Genomic DNA, 27,648 nt, shown 5'->3' on the forward strand with positions numbered 1-27,648 from the left:
GGAAGGCTAAAAAAATGGCTTTAGTATAAAAAACGCCATTTGTTCATTTCTCCTTACTCCTTAATATTATGGAGAACTATAAGACAGCATGCCCTAAAACCCATTTCATATTATAGTCAAGTGATGAGCCCAGGTGTTGACCACTGAGTCAATAGTTAATAATCTTAAGGTATCATACTCCAAGAGGAAACAATTTCAGAGAAGCCACAATTACTTAATGTACGTGAAATAATTTACATATGATAATGTGTGTATAAACCTGCACATATAATTTTTTATCAAGTATAATATGATCATACAAAAACATTGACTCACAATATAGTTCAAACATACAAAAGAAGGCTATTTTATTTTTGTCCCTTTTACATCCTATTTTAGGCAAGATGATGAAATCCAGAAAATAACAGGAATGAATTAGTTTAGAAAAACTGGGTATTTTATAAGTGAAACACATTCAGGCATCTACATTTCTCAAATTGCAAACAATGAGACTTACTATACTCTCAAAATGAACTTAAATAAATTATTGCTCTATTCTAATGACATAAACGTTTTCACTGTTTGATAGTCCAGGTAGAAAGACTATGTAAAGTGATTTATAAGTTAAAACATTTCATTCAAAAGGATTTTTTTTTTTTGGTACTGGGAATTGAACTCAGGAACACTGAAACATTGAGCTGCATCCGCAGCCCTATTCTGAATTTTATTTATAGACAGTGTTGCTAAGCACCTCGCCATTTCTAAGGCTAGCTTTGTACTTGAGATCCACCTGTCTCCGCATCCGGAGCTACTGGGATTACAGGCATACATCCCTGTTCCTGGCCAAAAGGAATGGTTTTAATAAAACCCACATGATCTCAAGAGAAAATACATAGAAATATTCATATAACATTTTAATTTATATAATTTATATTATATACATATATTATTATTTTATTATATACACATAAATTTTATATAAATTATAAATGTCAACATCTTGATGGCTTTCCAGCCATTCAATCTTTTCCTCTACAGCATTTTCAATGGTCTCATTATCTTCAGAGGAAACTTTGCCTCCCAACTTTTCTTTATCTCCAATCTGATACTTTAGATAGTAGCATAGCTTTCAAACTCATTCCTAGTATCAATGCACTCCTTGAGTCTTTTGTCTTCCTCAGCAAACTTCTCATCAATTTCTTCAGTTGTCAGTGGATTTTGGTCATTGGTAATTGTAATCTTAATTTTGTTCCCTGTATACTTGTCTTCAGCTGTCACCCAAAGAATACCATTCACATCTATCTCAAAAGTGAATTCAATCTGAGGGACCCCCTGGGGAGCAGGAGGAATTCCAGTGAGATAAAATGTAATCAGAAGATGGGTGTCTTTTGTCAGGGGTTATTTACCTTCATAGACCTTGATTGGAACAGTAGGTTGATTATCAGAAGGTGTAGAAAAGATCTGAGACTTCTTGGTGGGTACCACATTATTCCTTGGTATCAACTTGGTCATGACACCTCCCACAGTTTCAATATCAAGTGTCAGGGGACATACTTCAAACAGTACTAGGTCACCTGTATCTTGATCAATGGAGAGTACACCAGCCTGGACAGTGGCACCATATACATCAGCCTCATCTGGGTTTATGCCACAGGATGACTCCTTGCCATTGAAGAACTCTTTAACAAGTTGCAGAATCTTTGGAATTTGAGTAGAGCCACACACAAGAACAATCTCATCAACATCAGATTTCTTCAAGTCAGAATCCTCCAGTACTTTCTGAACAGGCTTCATGGTAGACCGAAACAGGTCCATGTTTACCTCTTCAAATTTTGCCCAAGTCAGGGTTTCAGAAAAATCTTCTCCTTCATAGAAGGACTCAATTTCAATTCTTGCTTGATGTTGAGAAGACAGGGCCCACTGGGCCTTTTCTACTTCATGCCAGAGATCCTGCACAGCTTTGTTGTCTTTTCTAACATCTTTACCAGTCTTCTTTTTGTACAGTTTGTTCCATAACATGCTGGTTGAAGTCTTCTCCACCCCCTGAGTATCAGTATTAGTGACCATGACTTCAAAGACACCATTGTCAATGGTGAGAAGAAGCACATCAAAGGTTCCACCACCGAGATCAAACACCAGGATGTTCTTCTCTCCCTCCCTCTTATCCAGGCCATAAGTAATAGCAGCTGCTGTAGGCTCATTGATGATCCTCATAACATTCAGGACAGCAATAGTTCTAGCATCTTTGGTTGCTTGCTGCTGGGCATCATTAAAATAGGCTGGTACAGTAACAACTGCATGGGTAAACTTCTTTCCCAAATAAGCCTCAGCAGTCTCTTTCATTTTAGTGAGAACCATAGCAGAAATTTCTTATGGAGCAAATGTCTTAGTTTGCCCAACTCCAATATCAACCTGAATGTATGGTTTAGTTTTTTTTTTTTTTTTTTTTCAACCACCTTGAAAGGCAAGAACTTGATGTCTTACTGCACAGACAGGTCATTCCAAGTGTGGACGAGAGCCCCTTGGTGTCAAAGACTGTGTTCTCAGGATTGAAGGTGAGCTGATTCTTGGATGCATCACTGATCAGACATTTCCCCACAGGGGTGAAGGTCACATAAGATGGCATGATGAGGTTGCCCTGATCATTGGAGATGATCTCCACAGGGCCATTCTTGAACACCCTGATGCAGCAATAAGTGGTCCCCAGGTCAATGCAAACCACGGTACCCACGTCCTCCATCTTCTCCTCATCCTCAGCCAGGGCTGCTGTGCAGCACCCCAGCTACCAGGGAGAGCTTCATCTTGCCGTAGCTGTTGGCCACTTGCTCTCGGTCAGCAGCCAGAGAAGCAGATAGCCAGAAGACACAGGCAATCTAGCAACAGGCCACAGCTAAGAGCAATGAGGTTACGGGTCTGTCACACTGAGACACCTCAACTCTGTCCATCTGTGTTGTCTCTGCCAATGTCTCAAACTTTTTAGTATTGAAGTGCATTTTATTTCTACAATTGTATTGACTACCATATGTAAAGATTGTCAAATAGTTAAATATAGATTCGCAAGCATTTTGGCCACTATGTAAATATTAAAAAGTTAAGTGAATTGCCAATGCTTCCATACATACTATAACAACACAAGTGGTCAAAGATGCACTAGAACATTATGTGGGAAGAAATATATTCATACCCAATCAACATTTTTCAGGTACTTGCATTCAGAAGCATTTTATGAATCAGCACCAGATTTGCTCCAAAATAAAACTCATTTTCACCTACTGCCCCTATTTGTTGAGAACAATACCATACATGGATTATTTTATAGAGAAAATCATTTGAAATTTAAAATTATCATACTTATTTTATGCACAACTTCAAAAACACAGAATTTAAAGACAATACCAGTGAGGCACTATCATTCTTTATGACTAAATCACTACCATTCTATATGACTAGCAAACACAATACAAGGCCAAAAGGCAAAATGCACACTTTGGCCAACCTATACAAAAGGGTTCTGTCACAACATTCTTTCCTAAAATAAACACAATACCAAAAAATGAAACAAGAAAAAGAAAAACTGAATTTTGACAACCCTACACAAACTGTGGCATTTCAAATTCAAGGTCTTTTAACTCTTCCATTTTTTTTTAGCCTGAGTCCTTGGCACATTGGATTCATGTCAGGCAGGCCAACCTCCTCACAGTTCTCTGTAGGCTCAGCAGCTGTCTTCAAAGCATAAGCTGATGTGCTGTCTGCCTCTGGAACAGATTTCTCCACATGACTCAGGAGAATAAAAGCTGTGCTAGGAGGCACTGCTACTGAAGGTGAAGCTTGTCTCTCCTCAGTCCCCCTGACTTTGCTGGTCAGAGTAGGTGGTTTGTAAAATGTTGTCCCAAGATGGGTCTGCAATATTCTGGGTGCTCTTGAAGGAGCAAGATGGTGAGAATGAGAGGAACATCTCTCTGATGCCTCTCTTGCTGAACTGGCTGGCATGTTGGGCTGTGTGGCATCACAGGAATGGTCATCACTAACCCTGAAGCTCATTGTGACTTTTTCCTGGAGTGCACTTGGCACAATCACTGCACTCATGCCAGTTAAGTTCTTTGGTTCACATTGTTGTGCCTGAGTTTTTTGTGGAATCTCCTGATCAAAGCCATTAAATTGGAAACCAGCAGTAGTAGGGGTATCTTTTCTATTAAGTACTTCAAAAGTAAGATTCTGGCAAAACTTGTCTGAATTCACATTTCCCACATTTCTGCTGTTTCTCTCATTAGGAGAGCTTGCAATATGGAACCTATCTGTAGGCAAATGGAAATGGCTGATCTTGGTGCTTGGCATAGGCCTCTGTATATCATTTGTTGCCACATCAGATTTCAGACTAAGTGGTTTTGTGGTTTTACATATATCATCCATGTTTTGGGATGATGATTCAAGTTCTTTGTTATCTGAAAAAGAAGAGATTTTTTTTTAACTTCATGGAGCTTGGTTAATAAGGAAGTGTGGTTATTTATAAATGGGCACTCTCTCAAAAAATATAGTCTTACATGTTTTTTTCCTACATGATATTCTCAGTCATCTATGCAGAGGAATTAAAAATCCATACAGTATTAAAAGCATATTTTGAATTAAAGCATTACTTTTTAAAATTTATCTAAATCAATAGAACAATTAGCTACAAAGCATATAAAATTAAAAAAAAAAAAAAAAAAAAAAAAAAAAAAAAACTCTTCCTGAAGTAACTTGTTTTAATATGCTACCCATGAATGATTATTTTCTGGGTTAGAACATTACTGATTTCAATAGGCAGACAATGGTAACTCTACAACAGTAACACTATTCTGTACACCAACCAAAGCCATGTCCTGAATCACAAGGAATTTTCCTGTCAATCAATCTGCTTCCCAGATACATTCTTTCCATACTGAGGGCAACACACAAGAGAGGACTTGGAAGCTCTTCCAGCTGATCCACTAATACATGGCAAGATCCTCTGGACAAAAGAAGGTTGAAGAGCTGTCAAAATTGCCATTGCGCTACTGGTCCTGAAGACTCCAGATTTAACTCCTTCTCTTTCTCCTCTAGTCTGGTCCTAAGGTCCCTGTTTTCTCACCTTGAACCCTAGCTCCTCACACTCTGTCTTTGCTGAATGTACCCCAGAAGTTCCTGTTACTAGAAAGGTGCAGCCCTCTGGCCATGATCCTCATCTCCCTCCTGGGAAACATCAGACAACTGTGTGCCTTGCCAGTGGTCTGATGGCTTTCCAATGGCCCTGTTCATAGCCCACAGTCCTCATCCCTGCCACCTTGTCCTTCTACCACATCCTTGGGCAGTGGTTTGCAGACAGGTGCACACAAGCAACACTTAAAGGTCATCATCTCATCTGACCTTCGTCTTCACCTGAGGCTGCTGGCCTCTCTTCTCTGGTTCCCAGGCAGTGCTCATATGATTTGCTGCCCTGGGCCCTTCTCCACATTGATAGAAGGGAGCTGAGCCATTGTGGTTGGATGGTAAACACCAGAACATATTTACATTCCTGCAGAACTTCTAGCACCATGAAGAGTGCAGGCTCTGCATCCAGCTGCCTGGGTGCTGGCTCAGCTCCTGCTCCAGTTCTGCCCTGGGTAAATCTAGTGCACTAGCCCTACCTACCTTCTTGTGTCAAGACAGACTCCTATGTGGAGATATGTTGGCATGTGGTGTTAATGATCTACTAAAGAAAAGGCTCAGAATTACCTGGTATGTAATGAAAACTTCAAATATTTTAAAATTATTTATTGTTATTACTATACCTACCTGGAAATTCAATTTTCTTAGACAGCGAAACAAGGTTACATTTAGGAATGAGACAGGATAAGGTTCAAATCCTGAATCAACAACAATTTAGGGATATGACACTTGGCATTATTTACCTTCCTGAGACTGTTAGCTATGGCTTAAATGATGCCAAGGTTCATAGCACAGAATTGCAAATAAGATCAAATTAGATAAATGGAATCAGTGAGTTCAGTGCTTTTCTTTGCAGAGGTAATGGACTGTCTTTGTTTTCAAACTTTCTCAGGCTACACTCATTGATATTTCATTAATTTAATATATCAATTTTAACATACATTGCTATATGTTGAAAAATTTAGATTTAGCTCTACTAAAACAGTAATGAATGAAAGGTTTTCAATCCCCTTAGCAGAAACCATTCACCGAAATAAAATGATCAAAAAACAGTGAACAAAAAGACTGGAGCCAAGAAAATGGAAAACATGTGTGCTTAATGTGCTAAAGTTAGGTCACAGGTAAAGGGACATCAAAAAACTTTAGGAGTCTATTTTTTTTGAGTTTCAGAAGTACAGCTTTTTTCTCCTTTGACTTTAATTGATGACAAAAAGTAAAGGTGAAAACAAATTTCAGAAAGAGAACAGAAATAATTTATGAATTTCAAAATATCTTTCACAAGAAAAAAACAAAGCATGATATTCATTTAAATGACATTCATTAAACTTTCTCAATTACTAGCCAAGATAACTAATTAAACCTTGAAGTTTGAAACAACCTCAACTTAACTTTCCTTTTTTTTAAAGAATGAGAATTGTAGATGGACAAAATATTTTTATCTTTATTTATTTGTTTTTATATGGTTCTGAGGATCCAACTCATGGCCTCACACATGCTGAAGCAAGCGTTTTACCACTACAAGCACAACCCTCACCTTGGTTTTTAATCACGACTTCTTGGCAAGGTTTGAAACATGCAAAAATATATGTTACATGACAACTCACCAATGAGTCAGGCATCCCATTTTTCCAATGCATTTTGTTTGCATTCTGATTCCTCAAATGATGTAGCCAATTCAAAATTTTCAGTTTCATTATCTGCAGTGTGGATATCCTATTGATACAAGAAAAGTTTTAAACTGAAAGCAAAACACATCTCAAAACAAACAGTTCAAAGACTATTAACTTGTTAACATAAACATCTCAAATTTAATGCAATTCTATAATGATCAAAACTCAATTGCTGTGTAGAAAAATATTGTGACTTTGTGGAATGTTCTGTTGACATTACAGGTTTGGGAGGATGGCTTTTACCCACTCCAGGTTCAACAACATAAGTACTACTTGGAACATTTTATGGCTCTAGGGACCCATCAAAGATCATCTGTGCATTGGCAATGAGGAACTCTACCAACAGGGCCTGATTGGCAAATGCAGCAAGGGAGGAGGAGATGGTACCAGGTGTGGTTGTAGCCCTGGGCCTCATGAGACAAGGTCCAAATATCACGCCCAAGTTTTTTGAGTTCATCAGGTTTTATTTAGAATGGTCTACAACCCTGAAAAGAAGAACACATAAAGTGTATGAGATTTGCCTAATAGAGGTCCTTAATGGTAATTTACTATGACTTGAGAAGGGTCAAGAAAACTCAGGCTGTAGAAGACTACAAAGAGTTTGTCAAGGGTCAAGTTTGGTGGGTCTAGGGAAAGAATCCTTTGTTTCATTATGATGCTTACCACACACCAAACTGAGTTTCAGAGTAGAAGGAACTACTGAACTCTTAGTAGCAGAAGGAAGAAAAATACCCCTAAAAATTGCTCCATCTTTGTATGTGGGATATACTCCCCATTTCTTATACTGGAAACTGAAACAGCACTATCAATTTCTCTCTCACTTCCCAGTTAGTTTTCTTTTTTTTAAAAAAAAAATAATTTTTACTTAGAGATGGACACATACCTTTATTTTATTTATTTATTTTTATGCAGTGCTGAGTATCAAACCCAGTGTCTAATATGTGCTAGGCAAGTGTTCTACAACTAGCCACACTCCCAGCCACCCCAGCTAGTTTTCTAGCCTAGATGACTCTTTCTCATGAACATCTCTCTATTCTATGGCCACCATCAATGTTCTGGTTTTACTTCAAACACTCTCAGCTTGTTATTTCTATGACTATCCAAGGAAATCTGTCTCTGCCTTGTTTAGCTATCAGGATGATACTAGCCTTATTTATGCATAAATAAGCTGTGATATATATATATATATATATATATATATATATATATATATATATATATATATATATATATATATATATATATATAGTGAATGTGGTAGTTTTGCTATTTTTCTTTCAGAGAATTCATCACTGATGTATAGAAATGCATTCGATTTATGGGTATTGATTTTATATCCTGCTACTTTGCCAAATTCATTTATTATTCTAGAAGTTTTCTCGTGGAGTTTTTTGGATCCTCCAACTATAAAATTATATCATTGGCAAAGAATGATAGTTTGAGTTCTTCTTTTCCTATTCGTATTCCTTTGAATTTCTTTCATCTAATTGCTCTGGCTAGAGAGGCAAGGATTATGTTGAACAATTTTTAGATGGAATGCTTCCAATTTTTCTTCATTTAGAATGATGTTAGCCTTACGTTTAGCATAGAGAGCTTTTACCAAGTTGAGGTATGTGCCTACTACCCATACTTTTTTTAATGTTTTGAACATGAAAAGATTCTGTTTTTTGTCAAACTCTTTCTCTGCATCAATTGATATTACCATAGGATTCTTCTTTTTAAGTTTATTGGTGTGATGAATTAAATTTATTGATTTCTGTACGTGGAACCAACCTTGCAACCCTGGAATACACAACTTGATCATGGTGAATTGTTTGTTTCATATATTTTTGTATGTGATTTGCCAGAATTTTATTGAGAATTTTTGCATCTATGTTCATTGGGGATATGGATCTGAAATTTTCTTTCCTTGATGTGTGTCTGGCTGGTTTGGGTATTATGGTGATACTAGCTTCACAGAATGAGTTTGGAAGGTTTCCACCTTTTCTATTTTATGGAATAATTTGAGGCCTTCAACAGATGAATAGATAAAAAACTTTGGTATATATACACAATGGACACTTACTCAGCATTACAAGAGAATAAAATAATGGCATTTACAGGTAAATGGATGGAGTTGGTGAATACCATGAAATCAGCCAATCCCCCGAAACCAAAAGCCAAATATTATCTCTGATAAATAAATGCTGATCCATAATTGGGTGTTTGGTGCTGGAGGAACAATGATTGGCCACAGGGGAGGGAAGGAAGAGGAGGGGTATGTGGTAGGAAAGATGGTGGAATGAGACAAACATCATTACCCTAGGAACATGTAAGATGGCACATGAGATGTGACTCTACATCATGAACAGAGAAATGAAAATTTCTGCTCCATTTGTGTACAATGGATTACAAACATTCTACTGTCATGTATAACTGATTCAAACTAAAAAAAATATATATTTTTTAAATTTTTATTTTATTTATTTATTTTTATGTGGTGCTGAGCTTCGAACCCAGGGCTTTGCACATGCTCTACCTCTGAGCCAAAACTCCAGCCCTCCCAAAATAAATTTAAACAAAATGTTTAAAAGGAGATCTGAATTGCTGTCAGAAAGGTCTACCAGGCAAATCTGAATATGTAAAATTTCTGATGCCAAGTTCTTTAGTGAGTACAGAAATAATATGGTCAACTCATCTGCCAGGTAGGTAAGATTTTCTTATCAGGCTTCTAGGAAGGGTAGCACAGTTCCTGCTACTGCTTGCTATATTGTATCCTAATAAAATCAAATTTTCCAAATGAAAAATGATTTCTTGTGTCTCCATGTCTGTTACCCTCTGCCTAGAATGCTGTTCTGCACATTCTCTACCAAATCATCACACAGTTCTTAAAGTTGAACTCAAGGGCTTTTGCCTCTTCTTCTCTATCCCTACCCCCAAAACGTTCTATGCATGCCTGCAAGCTGTGCACAGCTAAAAGTAAAAGGATGATGATATACTGTGGTTATATACAGGTCTGTTCCCCAAGATGATGAGCCCACAAATAGTAGAAACCCTGTGTTTTCATCCTAGTATCCCCAGCCAGAGCCTGGCACACAGGAGGCATCTGAGAGAACCATGTTTGCTGAATGAACATATATTGAATGTCTCCCTTTCCCAACACATAATAAAAACATCCTAAAAATCATTTTGAAAATTGTACCACAACAATATAAATGTACTGAATACTATTGCCCTGTACAATTAAAAATGGTTAAGATGGTATAAAAATTCTTACCACTTAAGATGGGATGACAAGGTATTGTAGAGTGTTAAAACTGGATGATGGCAATTGTCTTAGAAGGTCCTTGGTTTTGAGAAGAATTTTGTTGATTTCCATACACATATTTCAGTATGTGTTGTCTTCATAGTTGACCCTTTTTGTGTCCTGTTCTTGGTTAATCTGTTGAATGACATTTGCAAGCTCCATAAATTCCTGGTACCATTGGAATAAAACTAATGGTTCTGGTAGCTAAAGAAATAAAATTATATTAAAAATACCTTTGGGCTGCAGTTGTGGCTCAGAGGTAGAGCACTTGCCTAGCACATGCGTGGACCTGGGTTTCATCCTCAGCAGCACATAAAAATTAATAAATAAATTAAAGGTATTGCATCCTGCTGCAACCAAAAAATAAATATTTTGAAAAAATCTAACTGTTTTTTTTTTTTCTTATAGTCAACTGTGAGAGTTACTCAAATAATTTAGCATGTCTCTTTAGATTAACAAAATCTAAAGACAATCTGTATTTATTTATTTCTTTTTCAGTACTGGGGATTGAACGTATGACTTCAAGCATGATAGGCAAGCACTCTAGTACTGAGCTTCATCCCTTCCCATAAAATATATGTGTTTGGTAGGGAATTGACTTAGAAAGCAAATCAAAATCTTGACTATAAATTTTACTTCTGGTAGTAACAAATTAATAGATAATGAGTGAAATTAGGAAAATAGAGAAAACAAAAAGCAACTAAATTCACAAGTAGAAGAGCAGATGAACAAGTTCTGATGCAGCATTTACAAGAGAGTTGACCCTTTGTCACTCAACATGATTTTCAGAATCCTAAAGGGACATGGACAATCACTACCAGGTTTAGGTTAGGTTGATCTTGGGTTAGGTTGCAGGTAGGCTAGCTGAGAAAGCTTAGCTCTCTATAGAATCCTGTCTCTACTCCATGTACTAGAGCAATCTCCTTCTTAAAACTCTGGAAATTTTTTTCTCTGAGCAATGTGATACAGAGACTCTCTGAATTGAGGCAATGCCAAACATAAGTCACAGAGAGGTAATTGTCTTCCAATGGAGATTTGTTGGGTATATGCACACTGAAAACACAGATCCTACAGTCATCTTAGGCACCCTGTCTCCCACAATATTGGTACTGTATCTCTAGGCAAGGAAAAAACCCTTTCCTGGGGAACTGGGGCTGTGGTTCAGTGGTAGTGCAATCATCTGGCATGTGTGAGGCACAAGGGTTGATGCTCAATGCCACATAAAAATAAATAAATAAACTAAAGATATTGTGTCCATCTACAACTAAAAAAAATGCCTTACTGGAAGGATCACACCAGTGCCAGAACAGGGAACTAGATACATGTAGTTAGGCATATACTAAACAGTCCACCTAGACCACTTTATAGTAAAGTTCAAAGTTTTTAAAAACCCTTGATGTGTTCAAGTGCTTCCAAAGCGATTTCAAGTCCAAACTTTAACATAACTAGACACCATGAAAGACAAAAATCAAAACGGTTAGAAAAAGAACAAATTGAAGGTCTAAAACAATGCTGTCAATATTCTGGCAACCAGTCAGATATGGTGAAAGAGTACTGGAAATGCAACTGATCTAAATTGAGATGTGCTCTAAATGAAAAATAGATACCAGATTTAAAAGAAGAAGAGCTGCAATACAAATAAATAAATAAATAAAATACCTCATAATTTAAAACACTAGATATTCAAAATGTTAAATGATATATTAAAATTTACTTCACCTAATTTTTAAATTTTATGTTGCTATAAAAATCTTAATGTTATATATGAGGGTGACAATGTATTTCTACAGAGGTTAGAGGCTAAATAGAGAAAAGAACCATTAATGAGAAAAATCAATGAATATCCACAATAAAAAGCATAATATAATCTTTTAAAAAATGTTATCAAAGGAATAGAAAATCAGACTTCTTGAAAATTAAAACATGATCTCACACGTGGAGTAATTTATATTAGTCAAGAAGAAAAAGACAAGAAAATGTCTTAGAAAGGTTTTGAAGAAAAAAAGAACAATACAGGAAAGGTAAGGGAAGTAGAGAACATGTATGCTTGCCAAGCAAGTGCAAGACCCTGAATTTTTAATTCCCAGGATTACAAAAAACAAATTTATAAATATTTACATGTGTGTTGTGAATGTGCACACACACACATACACACACACACACACACACACACACACATCTCCAAACAAGAGCTTCAAGTATAAATTACAAAGACAGAGGGTGGGTGGGAAAATGGGCAATAAAAATCAAGAAAAGTTCCAAGAACTAAAGTGCTCATAACTGACAGAGCTCATGGAGTGACCAGAATACTGGATTGAAATGTATCCACATCAAAGTACATCATTATAAAATCTTAGAATAATTGGGGGATCAATATTTACATGAAACATAAAATATTTTGTTCTCTTTTTATTTGATGATAGGTTTAGAATAAAAATTTAACCTGTTAAAGGTGTAATTTTAACACTTCAGAGATGTTATGTGAAGTAAATTGGGACAGATCCACTAAATGCCTACTGTTTTCCAAAGCTCGACACAGTCTTGCCATTTTTGCCTTGTTGCCACTGACATGATAAATTCACTTGAAGAGAAAAGAAAAACAGTATGCAATATTTTACTTTAGTACAGACATCTAAACAGAGTTGATGGATCTACTTCAATTTTTATTGGTATTTAAAAAAATACAAGTTGAATCAAATAAATAAACATTTTCCAAATAAATATGAATAAATTCAGTTATTTCAAAGGGAGAGTGCTGATTTTCTTAAAGTCTCTTTTTCATTAAAACAAATCAAAAAGGCATTTATGTTTTTAGAGTGTTAAGAGTTAACAACATACTTCTAAACACAAGGCTGTCTTTTCAATCTCTGTAGAACACATTTTTATTATGAAAAGAATGCCGTCTGGCTCCTTTTTGGCAATGCGTGAGAATTCTGCTCTAAATAAGTGAGTTTTCCCCTGAAGTTTCTGATGTCCACAAACAATGGCTAAGTTTACCATGCATTTTTTATAGCAGACAAGAAGACACTAAAAGAAAAATGTTTTTTGAAAGATGATTGACACACCTTAAAATTATTCACAACTAAGCAAAGTACAGGGAGACTAATAATGACAAAAATAAGTTAAAAAGTACTACTTGTGGTTTTGAATTACATTTAACAGCAAAGCAAAGTAGAAAACTAGAAATAAACCGTGGGACTTTATTAAAAATGTACTGGCAGAGCCACGTGTGATGGCATATGCCTATGATTCCAGCTACTTGAGAGGTTGAAACAGGAAGATCACAAGTTGAGGGCCAGCCCAATCTAGCAAGACCCCATTTCAAAACACAATTTTAAGAATGGGTAGAGTGCTTGTGGGGCGTGTGCAAGACCCTGAATTTAGTTCTCAGGAGTACAAACAATAAGTTTATATATATATATATATATATATATATATATATATATATATATATATATATATATGTGTGTGTGTGTGTGTGTGTGTGTGTGTGTGTGTGTGTGTTTGTGTGTATGCACACACACATGTCTCCAAATAAGTAAGATCATAACAAAAAAAGTATATAGCAAAATTAAAAATTGTGATTCCAAAAAGATCTTACCACTTTGCATTTAACACCTCGGAATATGACAATGCATTCACAGTATCTACATCTTGCGGGAAATCTCCATTTTCTGAACTTATGGGTGGCAGCTGCTTTTGCCATTAATGGTTGCTGAAATGTTCCAAGGGAACTGGGTCCTTACAACAGAAATGTTAGTATGTAAGAAGGGTAAAATGACAAAAAAAAAAAAAATATATACCACATGATATTATACTTGGAATAATTTTTAGACTTTGAGATTTTTTGTATATTACAAAAAGCTATTATTTTGCATTTCTAACATGAAAAAAATCTCATTTATTGATCGCTTATAAAACACACATTTTTTTTTTCTTTTTTATTTACTTATGACAGTGGAATGTATTAGAATTCATATTACACATATAGAGCATAATAGTTCACATCTCTGCTCATATACAAAGTATATTCATACCAATTTTTGTCTCCATACATGTATTTGGCACAATGATGACCATCTCATTCCACCATGATATCTAACTCCATTTTCTCTCCCTTCCCCTGCCACCCCTCTGCTCTAGAGTTGGTCTATGCCTCCCTTGTTCTCCCTTCCCTACCCCAGGATGAATCAGCCTCCTTATATCAGAGAGAACATTTGGCATTTGTTTCTTTGGGATTGCTTAACTTCACTGAGCATTATCTTCTCCAGCACCATCCATTTATCTGCAAATGCCATGATTTTATTCTCTTTTATTGATGAGTATATAGGATTTTGGAAGAACCCTGCATGTTTTTATGCAGAAATTAACAAGCTGATTCTAAAATTTATATGAAAATGTTAAAGATATGGAAGATTCAAAGAAATTTTAGAGAATTTAGACTGCTTAAGATTCACTGTAGACCTACAGGATTCAAGATTTGAGATATTGTCCTAGAAAGAGACATTTAAATCAACAGAATAAAATAGAATCCAAAAGTAGACTCTCATGTATTTAGTGAAGCTATTTCTTTTTTTAAAATTTATTTTATTTTTTTAAATACTTGACAACTGGAATGCATTTCAATTCTTATTACACATATAGAGCACATTTTTTGTATCTCTGGATATAAAGTATGTTCATGTCAGTTTATGCCATTACACATGTACAATATTTTTTTGCATTACAATTAATAATACACATATAAACAATATTTTTCATATCTCTGTTTGTAAATAAGCTATGATGACACCCATTTCAAGTCTTCATATATGTACTTTGTATAATGATGTCCATCACATTCCACCATCCTTGCTATTCCCCTTCCCCCTCCCTTTCCCTTCCACCCCTCTTCCCTATCTAGAATTAATCTCATCCTCCCATGCTCTCCCTTTCTACCCAATTATGAGTCACTCCTCTTATATCAGAAAAAAACATTCATCATTTGTCTTTTGGGGATTGGCTGACTTCACTTAGCATTATCTTCTCCAAAGAAATCCATTTACCTGCAAATGCCATGATTTTGTTCTTTTTAAATGCTGAGTAATATTCCATTGTGTATAAATGCCACTTTTGTTTTTATCCATTCATTGATCAAAGGACATCTAGGTTGGCTCCACAGTTTAGCTATTGTGAATTGTGCTGCTATAAACATTGATGTGTCTGTGTCCCTGTAATATGCTGTTTTTAAGTCCTTTGGGTAAAGTGCAAGAGGAGGAATAGCTGGGTCAAATGGTGGTTCCATTCCCAGATTTCCAAGGAATCTCTATACTGATTTCTCAACTGGCTCCACCAATTTGCAGTCCTACCAGCAATGTATGAATTTAGGTTTTTTCCCCATATCCTCACCAATACTTGTTGTTGATTTTCTTCATAAGAGCTTCCATTCTGACTGGACTGAGATCATATCTTATAGTAGTTTTGATTTGCATTTCTCTGCTTTCTAGAGGTGATGAGCATGTTTTCATATATTTGTTGATTGATTTTATATCCTCTTTTGAGAAGTGTCAGTTCAGATCCTTGGCCCATTTATTGATTATTTGTTTTTTTGGTGTTTAGCTTCTTGAGGTGTTTATATACCCTAGAGATTTGTGCTCTATCTGATGTGTGAGGGGTAAAAATTTGCTCCCAGGATGTAGGCTTTCTGTTTACCTCACAGATTGTTTCTTTTGCTGAGAATAAAAATTTTAGTTTGAATCCTTCCCATTTATTGATTCTTCCTTTTAATTATTGTGCTATAGGAGTCTTATTAAGGAATTTGGGGCCTAATCCCACATGAAGAGGATTAGGGTCTTGTTTTTCTTCTATTAGACACAGAGTCTCTGGTTTAATTCCTAGGTCCTTGATCCATTTGAGATAAGTTTTGTGCATGGTGACAGATAGGGGTTCAATTTCATTTTGTTGCATATGGATTTCCAGTTTTCCCAGAACAATTTGTTGAAGATGCTCTCTTGTTTCCAGTGCATGTTTTTGGCACCTTTGTCTAATATAAGATAATTGAAATTTTGTGGGTAAGTCTCTGTGTCCTCTATTGTGTACCATTTGTCTACCAGCCTGTTTTGGTGCCCATACCATGCTGTTTTTGTTACTATTGCTCCGTAGTATAGTTTAAGGTCTGGTATATGGATACCACCTGCTTCATTCTTCCTGCTTAGAATTGCTTTAGCTATTATGTGTTCCTTATTTTTCATGAATTTCATGATAGCATTTTTCTATTTCTATGAGGAATACCATTGGGATTTGAATGGGAATTGTGTTGAACCTGTGTCATGCTTTTGGTAATATAATCATTTTAATACTTTGAATTCTGCCTATTCATAAACAAGCAATTTTCTAAGGTCTTCTTTTTATTTTTCTCTTTAGGGTTCTGTAGTTTTCATTATATAGTTCTTTCACATCTTTTGTTAAGTTGATTCTGAAGTATCTTATTTTTTTTTTTTTTTGAGGATATTGTGAATGGAATAGTTTTCCTCATTTCCTGCTAAGAGGATTTGTCACTGATACACAGAAATGCTTTTGATTTATGGGTTTTGATTTTATATCCTGCTACTTTGTTGAATTCATTTACTATTTCTTGAAGTTTTCTGGTGGAGTTTTTGGGGGTCTTCTATGTATAGAATTATATAATCAGCAAATAGTGCTAGTTTAAATTCTTCTTTTCCTATATTTATTCCTGTAATTTCTTTCTTCTGTCTAATTGATCTGGGCCAGTGTTTTAAGAACTATGTTGAATAAAAGTGGTCAGAGAGGACATCCTTGACTTTTTCCAGATTTTAGAGGGAATGCTTTCAGTTGTTCTCCCTTTAGAATGATATTGGCCTGAGGCTTAGCATAGATAGCCTTTATAATGTTGAGATATGTTCCAGTTATCCCTAGTTTTTCTAGTGTTTTGAACATAAAGGGGTGCTGTATTTTGTCAAATGCTTTTTTTGCATCTCTCAAGATGATTATATTATTCCTATCTGTAAGTCCATTCATATGATTAATTACATTTATTTGATTTCTGTATGATGAAACAACCTTACATCCCTGGGATCAATCCCACTTGATCATGGTGCACAATCTTTTGGATATGTTTTTATATTGGATTTGCCAGAATTTTGTCAAGGATTTTTGCATCTATGTTCATTAGAGATATTGGTCTGAAGGTTTCTTTCATTGAAGTGTCTGTGTCCAGTTTTGGAATCCAGATGATATTGGCCTCATAGAATGAGTTTGGAAGTACTCTCTCTTTTTTTCTATTTCCTGAGATACATTGAAGAATGTTGGTATTAGTTCTTCTTTAAAGTTTTTGTAGAACTCAGCTCTGTATACATCTGTTCCTTGGCTTTTCTTGGGTTGGTATTCTTTCGATGGCTTCTTCCATTTTTTCACAGGATACTGGTCTGTTTAAGTTGTGTATATCTTCCTGACACAATCTGGGCAGATCATATGACTAAAGGAATTTATCAATGCCTTCACTGACTTCTATTTTATTAGAGGATAAGTTTTCAAAATAATTTCTAATTATCTTCTGTATTTCTGTAGGGTCTGTATTGATATTGCCTTTTCATCACGTATGCTGGTAATTTGAGTTCTCTCTCTTCTTATCTTCGTTAGCATGGCTAAGAGTCTGTCAATTTTATCTATTTTTTCAAAGAACCAACTTTTAGTTTTGTCAATTGTTTCAATTGTTTTTTTTTTTTTTTTTTTTTTTTTTTTTGTTTTGATTTCATTGATTTCAGCTCTCGTTTTAATTATTTGTTGCCTTATTTTTTGCTGCTGATTTGTTCTTCTTTTTCTAGGGCTTTGAGGTGTAGTGTGAGGTCATTTATTTGTTGACTTTTTCTTCTTTTAAGGAATGAACTCCATGCAATGAATTTTTCTCTTAGTGCTGCTTTCTTAGTGTCCCAGAGATTTTGATATGTTGTGTCTGTGTTCTCATTTACCTCTAAGAATTTTTTATTGTCTGCCTTGATGCCTTCTGTAACCCATTGCTCATTCAGCAACATAGTGTTCAGTCTCCATGTGATGCCGAATATTTAATGTTTAGTTTGTTGTTGATTTCCAATTTCATTCCATTATGATCTGATAAAATGCATGGAGGTACCTCTACTCCTTTGTATTTGCTAAAAGTTACCCTGTGAAATAGTATATGGTCTATTTTTGAGAAAAATCCATGGGCTGCTGAGCAGAAAGCATATCTGCTTGATGCTGGTTGATATATTTTATATATGTCAGTTAAGTCTAAGTTATTGTATTATTGAAATCTATAGTTTCTTTACTTAAATGTTGTTTGAAAGATCTGTCTAGTGGTGAGAGAGGTGGGATAAAGTCACCCAAAATTATTGTGCTGGGAGGTCACTTTGACTCTTGAACTTGAGAAGAGTTGTTTGATGAACATTTTTGCACCATTGTTTGTGGCATATATATTTATGATTGTTAAGTCTTGTTGATGTATGGTTCCCTTGAACAGTATGTAATGTCCATCTTTATCCCTTTTGATTAGCTTTAGATTGAAGTCTACTTTATTTGATATGAGTATGGAGACCCCTGCTTGCTTCCTCAGTCTATGTGAGTGGTATGATTTTCAAAACCTTTCACCTTCAGTCTGTGTATGTCTTTTCCTATCAAATCAGAATCCTGTAGGCAGCATATTCTTGGATCTTTTTTTTTTTTTTTTTTTTTTAAATTCAGTCTGCTATCCTATGTCTTTTGATTGGTGAGTTTCAGCCATTAACATTTAGGGTTACTATTGAGATATGGTTTGCATTTCCAGCCATATTTGTTTATTTTTGTTACCTAACTTGACTTGTTTTCCTCTTTGATTAGTTTTTCATGTAGTGTACTACCTCCCTCTGCTGTTTTTCATGGTTGTTTTTTAATTCCTCTTCATGAAATATTTTGCCAAGGATGTTTTGTAGTGCTGCCTTTCTAGATGTAAATTATTTTAACTTTTGTTTATCATGGAAGTTTTTCTTTCTTCTTCAAATCTGAAGCTTAGTTTTGCTGGATACAATATTTTAGTTGGAACCCATTATCTTCCAGAGTTTGAAATATATTATTCCAGGATCTTCTAGCTTTCAGGGACTGTATTTAAAAAATCTGCCATTATCCTAATTGGTTTCCCCTTATATGTAATCTGATTCCTTTTTCTTGTGGCTTTTAAAATCCTCTCCTATTTCTGATTGTTGGGCATTTTCATTATAATGTGTCTTGCTATGGGTTTTTTGTGATTTTGCATTTTCAGCGCCCTGTAGGCTTCTTGGATTTGGATTTCCATGTCATTCTTCATTTCTGAAAAGATTTCTGATATTATTTCATTTAACAGATTGTTCATTCCTTTGGTTTGGACCTGTGTGCCTTCCTCTATCCCAATAACTCTTAAATTTGGTGTTTTTATGTTATCCCATATTTATTGGGTGTTCTGCTTGTGATTTTTTTATCATTTTTGCTCTTCTGCTACATTCTTTTCAAGATGATAGACTTTGTCTTCCTGGCCTGATGTCCTATCTTCTAAGTTGTCTACTCTGCTGGTGATTCTCTCATTTGTGTTTTTAATTTGGTTTATTATTTATTTCATTTCAAGGATTTCTTTCCTTCTTTCTTTCTTTTTTTTATACCTCAATCTCCCTGTAGAGATCATCTTTTGTTTCTTGGATTTGTTTATGTAGCTCATTGTCAAAGTGATCTGTCAATGTCTGTATTTATTGTCTAATGTCTTCTTTGAGATTTCAAAACATCTGAATAATGTTAATCTTGAAATGTTTCTCTGTCATTTTTTTCTGCTGTTTTTGATAACTCTTCTAATGATGTGTGTCTTCAATTGTTTCTGGTACTTTCTTCCCTTATCTTTTCATGTTGCTGGCATTTCTTTCCTGCTCTGTGGGACTGGTGTTATTGCTTTTATCCTATAGATTTCTAGTGCTCTTTTATATTCCAAGATCCCTCCTTTGTGGGGAAGGACAATGTTGACAGTTCCCAATATCAACAATACATCACCTATGTGTAAATTACTGCTATTAAGACATTTATACTTAGTCTCAATGTCTAGTAATGTTGGATTCAATAATAATTTAAAATATAATCAGTAATTTCATAGAAGGTGTACATTTTCTGGCAGGAAACAGAGAACTGAGGGTCAGGTGTCTGATGATATGTTAACGGGGAAAGATGTGAGGGCAATGGGGTTAATAAAACTTAGGAAATTTGGAGGAGAACTCTAATCAAGAGTGTTAGTAGCAGGAGAATAGACAGCAGGTAATTTAGGGGAGACAAGTACGTGGCAGGACAGTAGAATGCATAAAAAACAAACACATATATGAATTTAGAAAATTACAAGAAGTAAAAATTAGGAGGTTGAAAGAGGAAGAGAGAAAGGAAGAAAAAGAAAAAAGAAAAAAGAGAACAGAGAGAGAGAGAAATATAAAAGGGAGTCTTATGCAATTCCTCTATATGATATTATTCTGGTGACTCAGTTCTTAAAGTTCTATTTCATACAAAGTTCTTAGTTTCACATATGTTGGAGTTGTGAGGACCAGAGGAGGAGGGGTAGAGGAGAAAGAACGAGGATAAAATGGAAGAGAAGAAAACAAAAAACAAAACAAACAAACAACAAATCACTCTCAGAGTTCGGTTTTCTTCTCTTCTCTTTCTGTAGGTGGAGTTGTCTATTCCAAGCTTGAGTCTCTGCCCTCAGGGTGGTGCAGGCAGTCCATCCTGAGGTACTTCAAAGTGAGCTGGGTGAGCAGCTGCTCCTGGTCTTCTGGGAAGGTGTGGGCAGGCACACAGACCTGGGAGACAATCAGCTTTCTCAGGTTCCTTATCTGGCCCAAGAAAGGAGCACAAGCAGCCAAGGTGGAGGGTGCCCAGGTGCAGTGCACTTCCACCTTCTGGACAGAGTCCAGCTGCAGTAGTCTCAGGACCTTCAAGGCCAGCCTCAGAAGAATAGGTGCTAAGCAACTCAGTGTGACCCTGTCTCTAAATAAAATACAAAATAGGCCTGGGAATGTGGCTGAGTGGTTGAGTGCCCTGAGTTCAATCTCTGGAACAATAGTTGAGAAAGAAAGAAAATTGAAAGCAACATAAATTAAAGTGGAAATCCTAATGTTCAACATAAAGGTAAAATCACACTGAGAGGCAAAATCTAAGTCTTAAATTGGTGAATAAGAAAAAAATCAAATAAAACAAAATTGTTCCTGCCTCCACACAGATGAGATGGGAATGGGGTAGTGCTCAGGGCAGTGATTGACTTATAGGATCTGAGCAGATGGGCCAGGCTGGGATCCTCAGCATGACAGGGTTGGACTCCTGGGATCCAGGACACTTGTGTTTCTCCTCTGGCTCTGAAGAAGCTTTTATTGACCTCCCTGACCACGCCCCCCAACTCCACCTCTTGACTAGCATGCCATCAGAAAGAAGTATCTAATCACATTCCCAATCTCCACCCATGTAACCCTGATTGGATTTTCTTTCTCCAGATTAACTGATATAGTCAGATTTTCATGCAAGAGCACAGAATCAGGGATAGTGAGGGTCAGGGATGCCTCTGTCCATGCACTCCACACCATGGACTGAATTTTGCCCATATGTGACCCTCCTGTTCCTGCCTGTGAGACAGAAAAACCCTTAATCCATAAACTAAGAAAAACTAAAACTCCAAAATATCATTGTAAAGGAAACCTTGGCCATATCAAAATTATTTAAAAAAATAATTTTAAAAAATTCCAGAGAGAAAACAGGTCTTTGAAGACAGTAGCATCACCTGTGAAGAAAACAGAATGGACACCAGATATCCAACTGCCAACAGTCACATAGGTATCCAGTTACCGTGCAGCATATCTAGGCCTACTCAGAGAGGAGGCATGGACAAGGAGGGTGGAATCAGTCTTCAAGGCTTACAAAAAGACTTCTTCAGTTTGTCTCTTTGTACTGGGGATCAAACCCATTGGTGTTCTATCACTGAGCCAGATCCCTAGCCCTTTCTATTTTTTTTTTTTTTTTTTTTTTTTTTTTATTTAAAGACAGGTTCTCACTGAATTGCTTAGTTTCTCACTAAGTTGCTGAGGCTGGCCTCAAACATGCCATCCTCCTGCCACAGTCTCCTTTTAATTTTTTAAAACAATGTAGGTACTGACATTATTTTCTTTTCCTTTGGCACTGGGGATGGAACCCAGGGGAGCTGTAACACTGAGCTACATCCCCAGCCCTTTTAATTTCATTTCCAATTAACTAATTAAATTATTCATTTTTGTAGTTTTGGTACCTAGGATTGAACACAGGGGCACTGTACCACTGAGGTACACTGCCAGCTTATTTTTATTTTTATTTTTATTTTGAGACAGGTTCTTGCTAAATTGCTGAGACTGGCCTTTAATTTGAGATCTTCTGGCCTTAGCCTCCTAAGTAGATGGGATAACAAGTGTTCACCATCACACCCCATTTCAAATTAAAAAATTTAAAAGGTACAGCATTTGCCTAGCATGTACAAGGCCCTGGGTTTGATCCATAGCACCAAAAATAAACAAACCTATAAATCCAAAACCTGTGTTCAAGTATACTTGTTAGAGGTTGTTTGTTTTTTTGTTTGTTTCCATGAATCTCATTGTAGTTACTTGTAGGAAAAAAAAATCCAAATGGTAATTCATATGATAAACACTTAGAAGAGCCATGGTTAAAAATCTTTTGGTAATATGCTGTAACCAGCTATTAACAAGGTGATTTGGTTGTTTTAATATAGTGTCCAGAACTATGTATGACAATATGTTAGTTTTTTTAATGAATTTAGTGCAATTTTGAAGCAAATATTAATAAACAGCCAAATAAATATAACTTGAAAAAGTTATGTCTTATTTGACAGGGTTTCCCATCATATCAAATTAGGCTAATTGGGTTAATATCTCTCTTCTAGAAATCCCTTGAGAATTTCTGGATCCCTCTGTAATATCCCAATGTTAGCTCAAGGTCAAGTGACAATGCAGAATTTGATCCTAGAGAAGTTAGTCACCAATCTCAAAAGGTTTACAGCACTTAGTGAAAGTAGGGTCTTAGATCATTATAAAAGATAAGTCATTTATCCAGAGTGATGAAAGATTTTGAAAGCTAATACAGAAAGTTATGTCATAGGAAATAGTACTTCAACTTTTATCATAGATGACTAAGTTTTCCTTTTTTTCAAGTAATCAGAGACCTTGTTAAAACCAACCTAAAACTTCAGAGGCTGAAGGTCCAAAGCCAGCCTCAGTAAGAGCAAAGCACTACTAAGCAACTCAGTGAGACCCTGTCTCTAAAGAAAAATACAAAATAGGACTGGGGATGGGGCTCAGTGGTCGAGTATCCCCCTGAGTTCAATCCCCAGTTTGTGCCTCACCCCACCCCCCCAAATAAACCTAATCTGAAGCATAAAAAGTTACCTATCCCCACTACTGAGCATTGAACCAAGGGTACTCTACCACTAAGCCACATGCTGAGTCATTTTGGTTTTATTTTTAAATAGGCTTGACAAATTGCCAAGTCTCATCTGAATCTTGACATCCTCCTGCCTCAGCCTTCTGGGAAGCTGGAATTACATGCATGGCCCACTTCACCTGTCTTGAAATGCACTTCTTAGAGTGAAGCTCTTTGACAGCTGTTCATCTGGAACATTCACATGAAAGCCATCACAATTTTTAATTATCTTTGGTATCATTTGCCCACCAATTTCAAAATGTGCTTGAAAATGAACCATAATAGTCTCAGCTGGAGTGCAGAAGAAAGGCTCTCCTGGAGTTCCTTGGAATTTGTGGGTCCCATTCTGTGTTTTATTAATCTCTTGAGAACCAAAGATAAAATCTTATGATCTTATTTGGAAAGTCAGGGGTTTGGAAGAATTTCTTTTGGATAAGGTGATGGTTTTGGCAGAGTCCTCCTGAAAGTTTCTTTGATCAAACTATCAAGCTTAAGGACCTTCTCCTGCATGATCCCTTGGCCTCCATTTTTGTGAGGTTTTTGGTACAAATAAATTCACTTTGATTTGCAGACTTTCACAGTAGCAGCATCAGCAGGGACACTGTGGTCATGGAATATTCTAAGCCGTGGTCAGTGTTGGCTTCCTTGAGTTTTGTAAATCTGATGTCAATCATTTGATACACACATGGCTGCTGGACTGTGTGTGTGTGTGTGTGTGTGTGTGTGTGTGTGTGTTGGTACTGGGGATTGAACTTGAGGCCTTTTACTACTGAGTTGCATCCTGAACACTTTTTCTTTTTTAATTTGAGAGAGGATCTCAGTATTGGAACCTTCAATCCTCCTGACTCAGCCTCCCAAGTTGCTGGGATTATAGGTGTGCATCTTGGTACATGGCCATAGATCATTTAAAACCCTTGAAAGACTACATTGCACCAGTGGGCAAGTACCATACCTATAAGATGAATAATAGCCTTGGACTGCAAAATTCCTCTGGATGAAGCTTTCAGGGAACCCAGATTTATCCTGCTGAATATGTCAATGATGTAGGGTGTGCTCATTGATAAAAGGCTCTCATTTCTTCTTTAAAAACGTTTAGATTTTTATCAGAAATATCAATTTTTACTAGTTAGGGCACAAGTGACTTCCTGATGAATAGCAGGACAAAGAGAGCACTTATCCTCTGGAGTCCTCCTAGGTCAAATCTCTCTCAGATTGCACTGCTAGTAGACAATTCAAAGTGTTCAAGCTTTTTATAACAGTTGCTATAATATTAATAAGTGATTTTCTTTCCAATTTAGAGATTCCTACCTGAGGTACAATTTCACTTACAAAAGAATGAAATCCTGAGCCCTTTTGGTCATAGATACATTAATCCATTTTCTGTTACTGTTATAAAATACCTGAGACAGGCTCAGTTTATTTTTTTTAAACAGATTTATTTATCCCACAGTTCTGAAAGATGCAAGGCCAAAATCAGGCAGCCCTCTTGGTTTGGCCTTTTGGAGGAAGCCAGAGCAAAACCTGGGGCTCAGGCTCAGGCTTCTAAACAGCTCTCAGGAGGACTGACTCAGCATCTCAGGAGAGCCATTCCTTTCTAAGAACACACATCCAATGACCTCCCAGGAGATTCTGCCTCCTAAAATCACCACAATGAGGTTGATCTTTCTAATACATGAAGCTTTCTAATACATGAAACTGCACCAAACCATAGCGTAGGGAAACAGCTTGATGTGATCTGAGCCATCTCAGTCATAATGCCATTTTACCCACCAGTTAATCCTGACATACATCCCAAGCCCTGGAGGCCAACAAAGTTGTTAACAATCACAGAAACATGTTGTCCCAGTCTCTGATTCCCAGACCTTTACTTTTTTCTTTTGCCATTTCTTTTGTACTGGGGATGTAATCCAAGGGTGTTTTACCCACCATCACTTTTATTTTTTATTTTAAGACAGGATCTCACTAAGTTGCTGAAGATCTTTCTGAATTCTCCAGATGGCCTTGAACTTGCCATCCTCCTGCCTTAGCCTCCCCAGCTTCTGGGATTACAGGCATGCCCCCACCCAGCCTGGCCTGACCTGTTTCTTAATATCCACTGACGTGTCAGACACATTATTGTTTCTAAGAATGTCCAAGTATCATCCCAGCGGAAGTCCAGCATCTTGCTGATGCCTGAGACATGCTTCTGTCCTTTAGTCTCCAATAAAAAGCACTGGATGCAATCTTGGGTCTATCTGTCCCTAGCATTGGTCTCACGGACCCACCTTCCTTGCGAAAGTTACATAAGTTGCTTTGAGACAATTATCAAGGGCCACAAGTGTCCTGGAGTGTAGTACAGGGCCACATTTCTCTGAAGCACAAAACAGTTGGGCTTGGGAACACATGACAGACTAATCAGAGGTCATTTCATGTAGGACCTTAAGTTAGGGATGTCACCAGCTTTTTAAGAGGCATTTCTGTCCTTTTCAGGTAGGAGACAGGATGAGCTACTGGGCTCTACCCACTTAGGTGGAAAATTTTATTTTATTTTAATTTTTTTGTGTGTGTTGTTATCACACAAGGTGAATCATACAACATTCATGAGAGAAAGGGTCAAAGTGAATCCCATTATCCAACTCTTGGTGGTGGTATGATGTCACAATCCTTTACCACATCTGCCTCTGCATATTGACAGGAGGAATGTATAGTTTAAGTTAGATACAAACAAAAAAAATTCTATGAATTTGATAAAGTAAATCCCATATACCATCTCCAATTAAGCATGATTGAGTTCCTCTACAAATATACCATAAGCATCTATTTTTGAACCCTGATGCAAAGAAAAGACCACCAACTACAATTTTAAATTTAATTAAAGCAAGCTTGTGTTTGTGTACATGATGAGACTGATCAGTGGCTGTCTCTCCCAACACAGGCTAAAGACCAGCTCCTCAGCACTACAGGAACAAGGTTTTACAGCACAAAAATTTGCAAAGGGGATGTCTTGAGAACTTACAGCTAACAGGATTTTGACAAGTATAATACAAAGGCAGATATTAGGTTAATGATCTACATGGCATGATATTTCAAAGTAGGGAGTAAATTTAAATCCCAATATTAGAATTTATGAGACACCACTGAAGTTTCAGAGAAGGTTGTTATCTGGTCCGGGAAAGCCAGGCATGGGTGATATCAAGGCACAGGCAGGAATTGCAAACAAGTTTAGAAAATTACAGTAATTTATAGTAAAACAGAAATGAACTTTTCATGGCTTTGTGACGAGATGGTTCTCAATCTTAAGATGAAATCAGGCTGGGTTCATCACTATCCATCCCATACAGAAAACTATAATTTATCTTATAAAGAGAAATTCTATTTGCCTCTAGAATTTCCTTTGAACCAATGTCTAGTTGTTAGTTTTCTTATGTGTGGTTGACAATATCATGGTTCTGTTTTGATTTTATTTGTATTGTTAAATATGAGGGAGAAATGCTAATTATCAGAATATACTTGGAAAATACTTGAGTGTGCTTGGAAAATGACTAATTAATCCATTGGATGGATTAATCCACTGATTAGATTACAGCTCTCTTGATTTGATCATTTCTCCTCTTGCATTAATACAGCACCTGTTTTTTAAGTTTAAAAAACATTTATTACAGTGTATTTTTACATACTTATATACTGTAATAAATTGTTGTATTTTGGTTATGGTTATTTTCTTATGGTGACTAATGTATGAATCACACTTCCTCGTGGGTATGTATGTGCAGGAAAGAACTCGGGGTTGCTACTATCTGTGGTTTCAAGCATCCACTGGGGTCTTAAAGTGTCCCTTGAGGATACAGGAGAGGGACTGCTTTACTGGGATATGCCACCTCGGAAATTGTTAACAGGAAACCAAAGAGTTCAACCCTTGAATTCTCAAGTTTCTATCCATTTACTTAAAAAATTTACGTGGATGTGCCAATATTGTACCAGGGACACTGTGCAGGAATACGGTTGAGGAAGGCCAGGTTTGGCTCCATAAAATAAAAAAATAATAATAATAATATATTTTAAAAAATGCAGGAAGGAAAAGAATTACATGGTGGGGGAAAAAAAGCC

At 36.4% G+C, this 27,648-nt stretch overlaps 2 pseudogenes; both read right to left on the bottom strand.

The window, feature by feature from the left end:
- Positions 1 to 928: 928 nt before the first annotated feature.
- LOC139707385 (endoplasmic reticulum chaperone BiP pseudogene) lies at positions 929 to 2,780 on the bottom strand (annotated as a pseudogene).
- A 789-nt stretch (positions 2,781 to 3,569) lies between these two features.
- LOC114081544 (rho GTPase-activating protein 29-like) overlaps positions 3,570 to 27,648 on the bottom strand; it is a 37,415-nt pseudogene continuing 13,336 nt past the window's right edge.

The sequence above is a fragment of the Marmota flaviventris genome, chromosome 10 (genome assembly GCF_047511675.1).
Source record: "Marmota flaviventris isolate mMarFla1 chromosome 10, mMarFla1.hap1, whole genome shotgun sequence".
In the NCBI taxonomy this organism is placed as follows: domain Eukaryota; kingdom Metazoa; phylum Chordata; class Mammalia; order Rodentia; family Sciuridae; genus Marmota; species Marmota flaviventris.